Raw genomic sequence first — 12,705 nt, forward strand, 5'->3', positions numbered from 1 at the left:
GATTCCCCCATTCAAAATCAGAAAGTAAGGCCAGGTACGGTGGCCCACACCTGTAATCCCAGCACTTTGGGAGGCCGAGGCAGATGGATCATTTGAGCTCAGGAGTTGAGGACCTGCCTGGGCAACTTGGCGAACCCTGTCTCTACAAAAAATAGTTTTTTTTTTTTTGAGACAGAGTCTCACTCTGTCGCCCAAGGTGGAGTGAAATGGCACGATCTTGGCTCACTGCAACCTGCGTTCCACCTCCCGGGTTCAAGCAATTCTCGTGCCTCAGCCTCCCAAACACCTGGAATTAGAGGCGCGAAGCACCACACCCAGCTAATTTTTTGTATTTTTAGTAGAGACACGGTTTTGCCATGTTGCCTAGGCTGGTCTGGAACTCCTGAGCTCAAGCAATCCCTGAGCTCGGGTCTCCCGAAGTGCTAGGATTACAGGCATGAATCACCGGGCCAGCCTCATTTTTGTAATTTTAATGGCAGGGGGATTTCACCGTGTTGGCCAGGGTGGTCTCAAACTCCTGACCTCAGGTGATCTGCCCACTTCAGCCTCCTAAAGTGCTGGAATTATAGGAGTGAGTCACCACATTCAGCCAAAAAAATACAAAAATTAGCTGGGTGCTATGACTTGTGCTTGTAGTCCCAGCTACTTTCAAGTCTGAGGCAGGAGAATCTCTCCAGCCTGGGCGACAGGAGTGAAAACCTGTCTTAAAATATATATATATATATATATAAACACACACACACACACACACATCAGAAAGTAAAGGAAATTGTCCTTTAGCCTCTCAGACTTACACATCTCCATCCAGGAATGTTGTACAGTTGTTCCCAGCCATAGGACTTATCTTTTTTCAGAGTTATCGAAAGAGACAGCTGCTTTTGTTCATTCATTTACACTTTAGTGTGAATTAAATATAAAACTACCTCTTCTGAAATATGTGAATTTATTTATTTGTTTGTTTATTTATTTATTTTGAGATGGAGTCTCACTCTGTTGCCCAGGCTGGAGTGCAGTAACACAATCGTGGCTCACTGCAACCTCCACCTTCCGAACTCAAGGGATCCTCCTGCCTCAGCCTCCTGATAGCTGGGATTATAGGCGCCTGCCACAATGCCTGGCTAATTTTCATATTTTTGGTAGCGACGGGGTTTCACCATGTTGGTCAGGCTCAAACTCCTGACCTCAGGTGATCCACCCGCCTCAACCTCTCAAAGTGTTAGGATTATAGGCATGAGCTACCATGCCTGGCCTGGAGTAACGACCACTTCCAATTGTGAAAGAAAATGCTTGTTGCCCAGTTAACATAATTCTACATAATCATTTAGATTAGAAAACCTAAACAACTTCTGGAGAACTCAAGAATTGTGCCCCAGGCCATTTTACATCTGCTGCATTTCTAGATGTGTTTATATGATTGTTTGAGTAGTGTTGTCTTCTCCCACTGGAATGTAGCTTCATGACTTAAGAATCTTTTTTAAGGGACGTATTTGGCTTTGCTTGGCCAATTATTTGTTGAATGAATAAAGGAACAAATGAGTCAAAGCAAAGATTTAATAGAAACAATGAAGTTATTTAGGCCTTTTTTTGGTAGAGATGGGGTTTCACCCTGTGAAAAAACACACCCTGCCTATATCGCACAGGATTTTGTTTTGATGCACACAGCTTCTCTGTAGGTGCTCTCTGCTTCTCTATCCTCAGTCCATGTATTTTGGGTGGCACTGATCCCATTTCTGGCTAAGGGGTGGGCAAGTGACACAGGCCTGGCAAATCAGAAGAAGCTAACCTCTAGATTCATGGATCTGACAGTCTAGACCAGCCCAAGTCACTATAGAAGGAGGTATGTGATAAGGGCTCACTTGGAGGAACCAAAAGGAGCGGGAGGAAGGAGAGTGGGAGGAGCCACTGACTTGTGGTGAGAGCAGAGACCAATGGGTGGAGGAGGTTTGTAGCTGGACTAAGATTTAGATGAATGGAATTGAGGGAGGACATTACACAAAGAGCAGGACCAAACATGGGGAGATAGGAACATGTAAGATGCTTTTGAAAGCTGGCAAAGGCCCAGTTGACAGGAGCAAAGGTTTATGTGGGGGTGGAGGACAAGATCAAGTTGGAAGAGTGGACCTGGGCCAGGCTCCTGAGAGTTCTGGACACTATGTTAAGGAGTGGAAGAGTTTACCCAGGAGGCAATGTGGACCTGTTCAGAGTAGAGACCTTGGGTAACCTGAGCAGGGTTGGGCATTAGGAAGTTGATCTGTCAGAAGAGTGGATTAAAGGGAAAGAGGCCAGGGCTCTGATACAAGATGCATGAGCCTGGCCAAAAAAACATTAAGGGCATCGGCAATGGGACCGAAATAGAACGACCAGCTGAGGCACCGAAGAAAGAATCAGCCTGACTTGAGGTGTATAATAAGGCAAAACTAAAAGACCAGATTCCAGAGGCTGCGTTATGCTTTGGTTTGAGAAGGGCAGACTTTGTCATCAGTCAGAACAGAGTTTGAATCCTAGCTCTGGCACCAGACGTTTGTGTAATCCTGGGCAAGTTTACTTATTTCTGGGTCTTGGTTTTCTAATCAATGAAAAGGAATAATAATACCAAATTCAGAAGTTTTGGAAGACTAAATGAAATAATACCCTTAAAGCAACTTTCAGGGTACCAGGAATAAAATAAATATCCAACGTAGCTAATGGGTACAAAGTTTCTTTTGGGAGTGATGCAAATGTTCTAAAATTAGATTATGGTGATGGTTACACAACTCTGTAAATATCTAAAAACTGGCTGGGCGTGGTGGCTCACGCCTGTAATCCCAGCACTATGAGAGGGTGAGGTGGGTGGATCACGAGGTTAAGAGATCAAGACCATCCTGGCAAACATAGTGAAACCCATCTCTACTAAAAACACAAAAATTAGCTAGGCATGGTGGTGCACGCCTGTAGTCCCAGCTACTCGGGAGGCTGAGGCAGGAGAATTGCTTGAACCCAGGAGGTGGAGGTTGCGGTGAGCCGAGATTGTGCTATTGCACTCCATTCTGGGTAACAACAGCAAAACTCCATCTCAACAACAACAACAAAACCCTGAATGATGGTACCCAGCCAGACATGTGTCTCCTGACTTACAGCTCTGTGGATACCACAGCTGTCCCAGGCATCCATATGGGCACTGTGCTTCTGCAGATGTAAGACTGCCTCCTACAGACACCTACAACTAATCATGCTGCAAGTTTGAGCATCTACTTTTCCATTCCCATTGCCAGCCACGTAGCAAGGGTGGCACAGTCCTAGAAATGGGAGCACTAACTGCTTCAGCCTACATGGGGTCAGCCTCATGGTCCCTGACACTTGGTCCTAACGTGGCCATCTTTTACCTCTGATCAACATACCATGAGGACTGGGCACAGTGGCTCAGGCCTACTTATCCCAGCGCTGTGGGACGCTGGGCCGAGCAGATCACTTGAGCCCAGGACTTCAAGACCAGACTGAACAGCATGATGAAACCCTGTCTCTACAAAAAAGATCACAAAAATTAGCCAGGTGGTGCACACCTGTGGTTACAGCTACTTGAAAGGCTAAGGTGGGAGGATTGAGCACAGGTGGTGGAGGCTACAGTGAGCCATGATTGTGCCACTGGACTCCAGCCTGAGCAACAGAGTGAGACTGTCTCAAAAAAATACACACACACACACACACATACTCCATGGGAGATTTATTGACCCCTTGTCTTCCCATCTCGTCATTCTTTTGCGGGGGATAGAGACAGGGGTCTCACGATGTTGGATGGTCTCCAACTCTTGGGCTGAAGAGATAGCCCTGCCTCAGCCTCCCAAAGTGTTGGGATTACTGGACCGGGCTCGGTTGCTCACACCTGTAGTCCTAGCACTTTGGGAGGCTGAGGCGGGTGGATTGCCTGAGGTCAGGAGTTCTAGACCAGCCTGGCCAACACAGTGAAACCCCATCTGCACAAAAATACAAAAATTTAGCCAGGCCCACACCTGGTGCGTGCCTATAATCCCAGCTACTCGGGAGGCTGAGAAAGGAGAATCACTTAAACCTGGGAGGCAGAGGTGTCAGTAAGCCAAGATTGCACCATTGCACTCCAGCCTGGGCAACTGAGCGAGACTCCATCTCAAAAAAAAAGAAAGTGTTGGGATTACAGGCATGAGCCCCACGCTTGGCCTCTTCACACTTGATTCCTGTTCTAATGGTAGATCTAGCTGGGCCTGTCAGGACCCAACATCCATCACAGAGGTTCTCAATCATTGAGCTGCCAGCCTGAGCTGTAATCACAAGAAATAATTTCATGCTTGACATGTTGCCACATGACGTTTTCCTCATGTGTCTGTGTCCAAATTTCCCTCATTCTACAAGGACACCAGTCCCCTTGTTAGGTCCCACTCTAATCCAGTACGGCCTCATTTTAGCTTGATGACATCTGCAAAGACGCTATTTCCAAATAAGGTCACATTCACAGGTTCTAGGTAGACAGAAATTTAGAGGAACTACTCAACCCGGTACACTATTCCAGCCTCCAGCCTCAGGGCTGCATCTCTCTGAACCATCTCCCTAACCTAGAGACCTTTCTCCTTTATAAATCACAAAATATCTTCAGTCAATGCTGTGTTAAAAATAATAATAATAAAAAAAAGAAAAAGCCGGGAGCAGTGGCTTATGCCTGTAATACCAGCATTTTGGGAGGCCGAGGCGAGTGGATCACTTGAGGTTAAGAACTTGAGGCCAGCCTGGCCAAGACAGTGAAACCCCATCTCTATTAAAAATACAAAAATGAGCCAGGCATGGTGGTGGGTGCCTGCAATCCTAGCTATTCAAGAGGCTGAGGCAGGAGAATGGCTTGAAGTCCGGAGGTGGAGGTTGCAGTGAGCCCAGATTACACCAGATAGCAGAACATTCTACACTGCTCCAAAGCAATCTAGTCATTTTAACTACTGGCTTCTAGACCCAACTGTTCTAGCTCCCACCCCCACTCCCCACTCCCAACTCCCCACTGTCTAACCAGTGGTTTCTCTTTCCTGCCCGTCAGCAGCTTCAAGACATTTTTAACTTTTGCCTGCCATGGCTTCCTCAGCTGCTACTCTACTCAAAGATGTTTATTTCATTTTATTTTTTGAGATGGAGTCTCGCTCTGTCACCCAAACTGGACTTCAGTGGTGCCATCTCAGCTCACTGAAACCTCCACCCCCTAGGTTCAAGTGATTCTCCTGCCTCAGTCTCCCAAGTAGCTCGGATTACAGGGGCCTGCCACCATGCCTGGCTAATTTTTGTATTCTTTTTTAAGTAGAGATGGGGTTTCACCATGTTGGCCAGGCTGGTCTCTAACTCCTGACCTCAGGTGATCCACCCACCTCAGCCTCCCGAAGTACTGTGACTACAGGTGCGAGCCACCACACCTGGCTTAACAAAAGATGTTTAGGCCAGGCGCGGTGGCTCACGCCTATAATCCCAGCACTTTGGGAGGCCGAGGCGGGTGGATCACGAGGTCAAGAGATATCAAGACCAACCTGGTCAACGAGGTGAAACCCCGTCTCTACTAAAAATACAAAAATTAGCTGGGCATGGTGGTGCACGCCTGTAGTCCCAGCTACTCGGGAGGCTGAGGCAGGAGAATTGCTTGAACCCAGAAGGCGGAGGTTGTGGTGAGCCGAGATCGTGCCCTTGCACTCCAGTCTGGATAACGACAGCAAAACTTCGTCTCAAAAAAATGTTTAATATCTCATCATCTCTTAACACCTCACTTTGAGTCCCCTAATCCCCTTTCTTTTTTTTTTTTTTTTGAGATCGAGTTTCACTCTTGTTGCTCCCTCTGGAGTGCAATGACACAATCTCGGCTCACTGCAACCTCCACCTCCTGGTTTTAAGCAATTCTCCTGCCTCAGCCTCCCAAGTAGCTGGGATTACAGGTGCTTGCCACTATGTTTGGCTAATTTTTGTATTTTTATTTTATTTATTTATTTTTTTAAGACAGGGTTTCACCATGTTGGGCAGGCTGGTCTTGAACTCCCAACCTCAGGTGATCCGCCCTCCTTGGCCTCCAAAGTGCTTGGATTACAGGCGTGAGCCACCACACCCGGCCAATTTTTGTATTTTTAGTAGAGACAGGGTTTTGTCAGTCGACCAGGCTGGCCTTGAACTCCTGACCTCAAGTGATCTGCCTGCCTTGGTCTCCCAAAATGCTGGGGCTACAGGAATCAGCCATAGCGCATGGCCGAATCCCCTGATCTCTTAAATTCTCTCATACAAATCCTTCTTCCCCAGTCAGCTAAGCCGCCTTGTTTGGGAGGCTGGGAGGCATTGAAAGGACTGATAATGAAGCAACCCTGTGTCTGCCCTGCCACTTCCCAGTCCAGTCACTCGAGCCTGCTGCTGGCTTCTCAAGCCACATTTCCCTACCATCACAAACTTCCCGTCCCTTACAGTTTGAAATCCTCCACAGTAGAGGAGAATGTATTCAATCTGCAGCAGGATCTACCTACATCCTTTTGCTCCTGGAGCACGAGCCCACACAGTTCTGCTGTGTGCTGGCCAGCCTTGCAGCAGGGTGAACACCTCCTCTCCTCTCTTTTTGTTCCTCCCTTCCTTCCCAACCTTCAGCCCTGAGCCCTTCATGTTCTGGCCAGTCCTAAAGGGTTCCAAATATCAATTCTACCTTTCAGTCTCTCTCTTTCTTTTTCTCTCTCTTTCTCTCTTTTTTCCTTCCTTTCTTTCTTGCCAGTCCTAAAGGGTGCCACTAATCAATAATTTTCTTTCCTCTTCCTTCCTTCTTCCTTCCTTCCTTCCTTCCTTCCTTCCTTCCTTCCTTCCTTCCTTCCTTCCTTCCGTCTTTCTTTCTTTCTTTCTTTTTTCATTCTTTCTTCCTTTCATTCTTTCTTCTTTCTTTCTCACAGGTTCTCACTCTGTAACCCAGGCTGGAATGCAGTGATGTAATCACAGCTCCCTGCAGCCTTGACCTCCTAGGCTGAAGTGATCCTTCCAACTCAGCCTCCCAAGTAGCTGGGGCTGCAAGTGCATGCCAACACGCCTAATTTTTTTTCTTTTTTAGAGACAGGTCTCGCTACCTCGCCCAGGTTGGTCCTGAACTCTTGAGCTCAAGCAATCGTCTTGCCTCAGCCTTCAAACGTGCTGGGATTACAGGCATGAGCCACTGTGCCCAGCCAACTCCCCACACCTTTTTTTTGAGATGGAGTCTCTCTCTGTCAAACAGGCTGGAGTGTAATGGAATGATCTCGGCTCACTGCAACCTCTGCCTCCGGATTCAAGCGACTCTCCCAGCTCAGCCTCTGGAGTAGCAGGGATTACAGGCACCCGCCTTCATGCTGGGCTAATTTTTGTATTTTTGTAGAGATGGGATTTCACTGTGTTGGCCAGGTTGGTCTCAAACTCCTGACCTCAGGTGATCCACCCACCTCAGCCTCCCAAAGTGCTGGGATTACAGGTGTGAGCCACCATGCCCAGCCCAGTTCCCCCTTTTCTACAGCTTATTGTTTCTTTTCTTTCTTTCTTTTTTTTTTTTTTTTTTTGAGATGGAGTTTCGCTCTTGTTACCCAGGCTGGAGTGCAACGGCGCGATCTCGGCTCACCGCAACCTCCGCCTCCTGGGTTCAGGCAATTCTCCTGCCTCAGCCTCCTGAGCAGCTGGGATTGCAGGCACGGGCCACCGTGCCCAGCTAATTTTTTGCATTTTTAGTAGAGACAGGGTTTCACCATGTTGATCAGGGTGGTCTCAATCTCTTGACATTGTGATCCACCCGCCTTGGCCTCCCAAAGTGCTGGGATTACAGGCGTGAGCCACCGCACCCGGCCTTGTTTCTAACACTTTATTGTAAAATTTTTCAAACAGCCAACAAAATTGAAAGAAAACCCTTTACCCAGCACCTAGATTCTAGCATTTTAAAAACTGAGATATACTTCACATAACATAAACTTCAACATTTTAAAGTGTACACTTCAATCATTTGTAGTACTGTATATTCATTATGTTCTGCAAACAGAAGCACTAATTTCAGAACATTTTCCTAACCCCCCCCCAAAAAAAACTCTTACCTATTAGCAGTTAGTCCTAATTCCCCTCCTCCCATTCCCTGGCAACCACTAATCTACCTTCTGTCTCTATGGATTTGTCTATTCTGGACGTTTCATATAAATAGAATTACACAATATGTTGCCTTTCCTGTCTGACTTCATTCACTCAGCATAATGTTTTCAGCATTCATTCATTTTGCAGCATGTATCAGTACTTCATTCCTTTTTATGGTGAATAATATTCCATCATATCATATGAGTATACATTTTACTCATCCATTTATCAGCTGATGAACATTTATTTGAGTTGTTTCCACTTTTTGACTATCACGAATAATGCTGCTATCAACATTTGTGTACAAGTTTTTATGTAAACATATATTTTCAATTTTCTCAGGTATATAGCTAAAAGTAGAATTAATGGGTCATATGGTAAAACATTTTACAATACATGTTTTATCACATGTCTACCTGTCTAACTATCCTTCTAATCCATCTATATTAATCCTTCTCACATTTTAGTGTACTTTGCAATAAATCCCAAACATCAGTACACCTCACTCCAAACTCATCAGCATGTCTATTACTAGAATTCACTCTTTCTTTCTTTCTTTTCCTTTTTTTTTTTTTTTTGAGCTATAATGTCACTCTGTCGCCCCCAGGCTGGAGTGCAATGACACAGTCTTGGCTCACTGCCACCTCTGCCTCTGCCTCCCGGTTCAAACGATTCTCCTGGCTCCGCCCCTCAAGTAGCTGGGATTATAGGCATGCAGCACCACACCTGGCTAAGTTTGTATTTTTAGTAGAGAGGCGGGTTTCACCATGTTGGTCAGGCTGGTCTCGAACTCCTGTCCTCAGGTGATCAGCCCACCTCGGCCTCCCAGAGTGCTGGGATTACAGACATGAGCCACCATGCCCAGCCAATCTTTCTTTACAAGTTATTCTCTTTATGTAAAATTTACAATTTTTGTTTGTTTCTTTGTTGTGATTGTTTTTTCATCTTTGGTTTTTGGTTTTTTTGAGACAGGGTCTCACTCTGTTGCCCAGGTTGGAGTGCAGTGGCACAATCTTGGCTTACAGCAACCTCTGCCTCTTGGGCTCAAGCGATCCTCCTGCCTCAACTGCCCAAGTAGCTGGGACTACAGGTGTGAGTGACCAAGCCCAGCTAATTTTTGGGTTTTTTTTTGTTGGTTTGTTTTTTGAGATGGAGTCTCAATTCTGTCACCCGGGCTGGAATGCAAAGGTGTGGTCTGAGCTCACTGCAACCTCCACCTCCCAGGTTCAAGCGATTCTCCTGCCTCAGCCTCCCAAGTAGCTGGGATTATAGGCACCCATCAACAGACCAGGCTAATTTTCTTGTATTTTTAGTAGAGATGAGGTTTCACTATGTTGGCCAGGCTGGATTCAAACTCCTGACCTCAAGTGATATCTGCCTGCCTCAGCCTCCCAAAGTGCCAGGATTACAGACATGAGCCACAGTGCCTGGCCTAATTTTTGTATTTCTATTTTGGATACTTAGCTAAGAGAAATAAACACATGGGCCCACATCAAGGCCTACAGGGAGGTGGTCATAGCAGATTTTTTAGCTAAGATGGGGTTTTACCACATTGCCCAACCTGGTCTTGAACTCCTGAGCTCAAGCTGTTCACCTGCCTCAGCCTTCCAAAGTGCTAGGATTACAGGTGTGAGCCACTGTGCCTGACCTACAATACATTCTTAAATATACCACTCAATGAGTTTTTTGTTTTGTTTTGTGTTTAAGAAGTCTCACTCTATTGCCCAGGGTTAAGTATAGTGACACATTCTTGGCTCACTGCAACCTCCATCTCCCGGGTTCAAGCTATTCTCATGCTTCAGTCTCCCAAGTAGCTGAGATTACAGGCGTGCACCACCACACCTGGCTAATTTTTATATTTTTAGTAGAGATGGGGTTTCTCCATGTTGGCCAGGCTGGTCTCAAACTCCTGACCTTGGGTGATCCGCCCACCTCGGCCTCTCAAAGTGCTGGGATTACAGGCGCGAGCCACCGAGCCCAGTTCACTCAATGAGTTTTAACACATGCCTAAACCTGTGAAACCCAAATCCAGATATCAAGATTTAGAGCATGCCCACCCTCCTACAAGTTCCCTCTGTCTCTTCAGTGTCAGCCCTGCCCCTGCTCTACCTTTTCCAAAGGCAACCAGTCTTCTGATTTTTTTCCCCCACCATAAGTTACTTTGCCTGTTCTAGAACTTCATATAAACGGAAACATATGATGTATGCCCATTGTCATCTGGCCTCTTTCACTTAGCATACTATTTTTAAGCTTCATTCATGTTACTGCATGCAGCAATATTCAGATTTTTTTGTTGCTGAACTGTTTTCTGTCATCATCTTGTGTGAATGTACAATGGGTTGTTTGTCCATTCACCTGCTGATGAACACTTGGACCATTTCGTTTTGGCTTTTATGAATAAGACTCCTGTGATATGAGCCGAGATGGTTCCATTGCACTTCAGCCTGGGAAAAAGAGGGAGACCCTGTCCCTTTTTATTTTATTTTTTAAGAGGAGGTTTCTTAGACACGTCCTTGTAGCAATGTTTAAGAAAAAAAAAAAGAGGAGGTTTCACCATGTTGGTCAGGCTGGTCTTGAACTCCAAGCCTCAGGTGATCTGCCCACTTTGGCCTCCAAAGTGCTTGGATTACAGGTGTGAGCCACCACGCCTGGCCTTTAAATTGTTATAAATTTATTTTATTTTTTCATAGTGATGGGGTTTCTCCATATTGGTTAGGTTGGTCTCGAACTCCCGACCCCAAGTGATCTGCCTGCCTCAGCCTCCTAAAGTGCTGGGATTACAGGGTTGAGTCACTGCGCCCAGCTGAGGGAGACCCTGTCTCAATTTAAAAAAAAATCTGCTAATATCACCTCCCTGTAGGCCTTGATGTGGGCCCATGTGTTTATTTCTCTTAGCTAAGTATACAGGATTGGAACTGTTTTCCAGTACAAGCATATGTTTCATTTTATAAGAAACTGCTAGACTTTCCAAAGTGGTTGTACCATTTTTGATGCCCACAATAATGTATGAGGCTTGGGCCGGGCACGATGGCTCACGCCTATAATCCCAGCACTTTGGGAGGCTGAGGCAGGTGGATCACAAGGTCAAGAGATCGAGACCATCCTGGTCAACATGGTGAAACCCCATCTCTACTAAAAATACCAAAAAAATTAGCTGGGCATGGTGACGTGTGCCTGTAATCCCAGCTAATCGGGAGGCTGAGGCAGGAGAATTGCCTGAACCCAGGAGGCGGAGGTTGCGGTGAGCCGAGATCGCGCCATTGCACTCCAGCCTGGGTAACAAGAGTGAAACTCCGTCTCAAAAATAAATAAATAAATAATGTATGAGGCTTACAGGTTGTGAAACAGAGATTTAAAAAGCACAAATTGTAAACTGCTACTAATTATTTTAATTTTAAACATTTAAATAGATCAGGCCTGGTGGCTCATGCCTGTAATCCCAGCATTTTGGGAGGCCAAGGCGGCGGATCACCTGAGGTCAGGAGTTCGAGAACAGGCTGGCCAACATGGTGAAACCCTGTCTCTACTAAAAATACAAAAATTAGCTGGGCATGGTGGCAGGTGCCTGTAATCCCAGCTACTTGGGAGACTGGAGAAGAGTTTGAACCCAGGAGGCAGAGGTTACAGTGAGCCAAGATCGTGTCATTGCACTCCAGCCTGGGCAAAAAAAATGAAACTTCATTCAACAAACAAACAAAAAAGACTAGTAACCTAGGCCGGGCGCGGTGGCTCACACCCGTAATCCCAGCACTTTGGGAGGCTGAAGTGGGTGGATCACCTGAGGTCAGAAGTTCAAAGCCAGCCTGGCCAACATGGGGAAACCCCGTCTCTACTAAAAATACAAAAATTAGTCCGGCTTGTGGTGGGCGCCTGTAATCCCAGCTACGCGGGAGGCTGAAGCAGGAGAATTGCTTGAACACAGGAGGTAGAGGTTATAGTGACTGGCGATCGTGCCACTGCACTCCAGCCTGGTTAACAGAGCGAGGCTCCTCCAAAAAAAAAAAAAAAAGACTGGCAACTTCCTTTTCTCCTCTCCAGCAACGCCAACCCCAGTCCAGGCCCCCATCGCCCAGGATCTCTATCAAGAAACAGTCATCTGTGGCCTTTCTTTGCCATTTCCAACTCTGCCACCCCCATTGCACGACAAGGTCCCCTTCTTCCTTTCCATTCCTGTCAGCTTCGTTTCTCTATAATCTCCGTACAAATCTCTAGCCTAACTCCTCTTCCTTTCCATCCTCTCCAGATGCCCGCCTGCTGGACCTCAAAAGCGCAAACGCTAAAAACCGGTTAAGTTGACGCAAGGAGAGAAGGGGTGTGTGGGTGGGTGTGTGTGTGTTAGTGTATGTGCTTGTGTGTGGAAGAAACCAACGGGGTCCACGCTGGTGTCCATTTCTGGAAATGCCAACAGCGCCCTACTGCGGGAGCCAGGATCAGGTCCCCAGGGCGCCCCTCCAGACAGCACCCTTAGCGAAGGAGCGAAGACGGCAGCCCTGCTTCACCCAGACCCCTAGTTCCGCAGGAGCTCCGCCCCACAGCGGCACAGCACCCCTGCCCCGGCGCGGTGGTAGGGCCCGGCACGACGTCACCCATTGTTTACAAATCAACTCGAGCCGGCAGGATTCC

This window comes from Callithrix jacchus, chromosome 12 (genome assembly GCF_049354715.1).
Source record: "Callithrix jacchus isolate 240 chromosome 12, calJac240_pri, whole genome shotgun sequence".
Classification (NCBI taxonomy): Eukaryota; Metazoa; Chordata; class Mammalia; order Primates; family Cebidae; genus Callithrix; species Callithrix jacchus.